Source organism: Aegilops tauschii, chromosome 3, assembly GCF_002575655.3.
Source record: "Aegilops tauschii subsp. strangulata cultivar AL8/78 chromosome 3, Aet v6.0, whole genome shotgun sequence".
In the NCBI taxonomy this organism is placed as follows: domain Eukaryota; kingdom Viridiplantae; phylum Streptophyta; class Magnoliopsida; order Poales; family Poaceae; genus Aegilops; species Aegilops tauschii.
In genome coordinates, this window is record NC_053037.3 from 321,134,701 (window position 1) to 321,138,805 (window position 4,105).

The window sequence follows — 4,105 nt, forward strand, 5'->3', positions numbered from 1 at the left end:
CTAGGTACCTAAGCTTTCTTTTTCACCGCCACAAACACACTCTCACTCGTCTTTCACTTTGTCTTTCTCTCTAGGGTTCTCTCACGCACCCTATATCTTTCTAGATATGACTCGTGCCACTAAAATTACTCTCTCTTGCACACACAATGTTTGTTGCGGTCTCCTTTCCGTCTTCATCTTAGTTATAAAACTGACATTATTCATTTGTTTACCGATCAGACAAACTCTCCCCCTTTCTCTCTCTCTCTCACACACACACACAACTCCTGCTTCCACTCCCCTTCCCAACTACCGTCTCTCTCTCTCACACACACACACAAAACTCTCGCTTTCGCACCCCCGACTCGTACTTCTCTCACAAACATTGATCGACTAGCCTCCAGATAGGTTTATACACCCGCACACTCTTGCTTCCACTATCTCGTACATGTCTCTCTTGCACTCCTTGTATCTATGTAGATTTTTCGTCCCTTCTTGAAACACGCCCTCTCGATCGTGCACACACACACTATCGCCTCATTTTATGGTGATACCTCTCGCACACACACTCTTTGTGTCCTTGTCACACACGCACTCCGTCCTCCTCCTCTCTCCCTCTCTCTCACACACACACCACACACACACATGGGCTAACACTATACCACTTCTTGAATCTTGAAACCAACCACATTCCTCCCTTATCTCATCAAAACCGCCAAAGGAATATATTTTGAGTGAAACATAATATATTTTTAGTGATATACCACTACCCCAGGATGCTGCTAACGCGACACTACGATCAGAGACCCTTCGATGAAACTGTGTGCGATGCAATAATCGCAAACAGTGTTGTAAAAAACCCGTCAAAAAGGTGCAAAATGTTTGCAATGATGGATGCGTCAAACACGGTTCCGATTTTGGTTGCGTGTGTGATGATGGGCATACAGTTCAGTTCAATTAACTGTTTGCGATGAGGAGGAAAAAATAAACGGGCTGCCAGATGAAGGCGTGTGCGATGTACATCATACGGTTCACTCGGATGAACTGTTTGTGATGAGGCGGAACAACAGAAACGGGCAGCCAGATGAAGATGTGTGCGATATACGGCATACAGTTCCCTCGGATGAACTGTTTGCGTTGAGCCAAGAGAACAGAAATGGTTCAACTTAACCAGACGTGTGTGATATGCGGCAAACAGGTCTGTAATCGGAAATGTGTGGGAAGACCGATAACAACAAAGACAATTCCTATTAACAAGTCGTGTGTGTTTTGAGCAAATGATTGCTGGTATACAATTGTCAGTGATTGATGAAATCATCACCGACGGGTTCCATTGTTTGGTCCGTGTGCGATGTGATTTGCTCTGTCTATAGAGCATACACATATATACTTAAAAGTATAGCATTGCATAACCAAATTAAGCATACAATTACACAAGTGACTACACATATAACATTTCCACACACCAAAGTAAGCAATTACATGCATACTAAACTAGGACAAACGTGGATCTAATCATCTACTTCATATTGCAACGACGATTGCCATTGCTCTACTTCCGGCTGGATCCCTGGCCATTTTGGGGAAGGAGGCACTTCCTCATGTTAACGATCCGCCTATACATGTCGTAGCTCGTGTACGCCTCCTTGGCCGCGTACGCAACGTGAGCTTTGTCGAGTTTCTCCATCCAGGCCGAGTGCGAGGCACGCTTGTTCTTGTTGCAGGAATCCTTCATATCTCTGTAGTAGGGGTCGATGATGGCCTCGGCGAGGTGAACTGGTGAGTCCTTGTCATGCTCCTTGCTGCCCCAGGTCTTGTATTGGCCCTGGATGTCGACAAGATTCTGGCAGGCGATGCCCGAATTCTTGAGCACCTTGACATCATTGGTGATGTCCACCGTAGCGAACATGTAGTGGGGGCTGTTGACAAACCTAGCGAAACGCTCGCAAGGCCTTGTGGCCAGGCAGTAGTGGTAGATGAGGACGTGGTTGCGCACACACATATGGGCGACGGCGACCTTGGGACGAGACTCGGCACGAGCGCGGGTGTACTCGAGGTCGAACCCGACACCTTGTACTTCTCCTCGGCAAGCAACAGCTCCATGATGTGGATCGAGTGCTCCACCCAGACCGGTTGTTGGTGTACATCACCGAGAGCTCAGTGAACCTTCGGTGGGTGTCCACCACGGCATGCATGGTGAACTGCTGCTCATCGTGGGCAGCCGCTGAGAGCACCATTGGAGCTGCGCAGGATACCCTCTAAGAACTTTTCGTGGTGGGTGTGCTTCTTGCAATGGTGGGGCACGATCAAAAGGTTGAAGAGACACAAGTCTTAAATGGCCGCTGTAACAAATGGGGGCCAGCCGGCCTGTAATCGTCACGTCTTGTCACGACGTTCATAGTGGAGGGTTCTAGTGCATGCTTGACAACACCGCACCGCAAGCGTTTTGTTTGACCACGCGTGGGCTCGGAGAGGCGCCAAATGTATCGTCAGTGAGCATGTTCCCGCTCTACCGCGTAGTTTACCGTGCAAGCTTCCTGCCCGGCTAGTTTCGCCACGCGTCGGCTAGAAGAGGGACAAATCGTGGGCGTTTATTGGCAAAAAGCTTTGTAAAAACGAAGTGTGTGGAATGACTTCGGTCATAAGTTTACCTATGGGTGATGCGGTCAAAGTTACATAGAAGGTTGATGATGGACACTCGAGTGTGATAATTAATTCTACGCTCTATAGGGCACACGGTGGAAGAAACCAACTGTGTGCAATAATGTCGAAGATCACAGTCGAGTTAGCTATATAGATCGTGTGCTATGAGATCGACAAGGTATACAGATTTGAGAATGGTTAATAAAATCTAAGACCATTTCATATTAAGGTCAAAATAGTGCTACGAATATACGAGTCTCATACGATGCCATTTCAACGATTGTACCACAAAAGCTCAAAATATTACAAGGTTCAAATTCCAGAGTTATATGGCTCAAATTCGAAGATTAGAAGGTTCAAACTGATACTAGAAATGAAATTCAGCTCATCAGCTGCAAACGCTTGCGGTGATCCGCTGAACATGGATATCAGAGAGGTTCAAACTAATATTACCACTTCTAAGTTGTTTCGAAACCTCACAATTTTTGCAAAGGGGTCAGCCACTTCGAAGTCATGTATGGGGTTGACACGATGACTTCCGATTACTCTGTCATCTCAAGTTCCAAAATGAAATTCAGCATTTTTGGAGCCTATTCCATTCTGCCGCAAGCGTCGGCGCTGATGAACAAACCATTCATTTTTGCAAAATAAATTTTGGGAAAACCTCATTACCTTCAGCACTACCCTTGCTCTAACAACAAAGAACCTGGCGAATATAATCTCCGGTAAGGTCCCTCGGTAGGAGTTCAAAGTAATTTCTGAGAGATGCAGATCTAGGCATTCGACGTGGTTTCACATTATCCACCACTGGGCCTAATCTTATCTGCAAAAGAAGAAAACGTGTTAGTGCGTACATGCAGTTTTGAACACTACTACAGGCCTATTTGGTTTGTAGGATTTGTAAAATGCACTAACATGCCATCTTCGATCTAACATGATTAACATGGGCATTAACATGCCATCTTCGATCTTCACAAGAGGTTGGAGTGGAGGAAAAGTTCCCTAAGAAAACTAGTACAGATGAATCCAAAGGAGAAATGCATATGGATTGTAACCATATGGATCAAGCAACCAATATGGGGGGGGGGACATGTATGTACTGAAATCCTCCGAAAGAATCCTTCAGAAATCGTAGTACATTGTCATTGTAAACATGGAAAAAGGTGTCACAAATTAAACTCCCTTATGGTTAACATTTAACAGGAAAGGAACATCACCTTGATATATAACTTCTCCAGGCACACCTCAGGAAACTGACAACTTGCTCCAGGTTGGGGCCGATAGATTCTAGTGCCAAGACCTTCATTGTGCGCATCTTCGGGGTCAAGTTTGTCGGAATCATTTTCTGAATGACAGACGAACAAACATCTTTAAAATTAGAAATAATGTTAATTTGTGGATGGAGAGGTAGAAGGCAGTTGTTGTACCTGAACAGGTGTGGATCCAATAACAAGTTCGGAGTATTTGTTAGACGAGTAGCCCA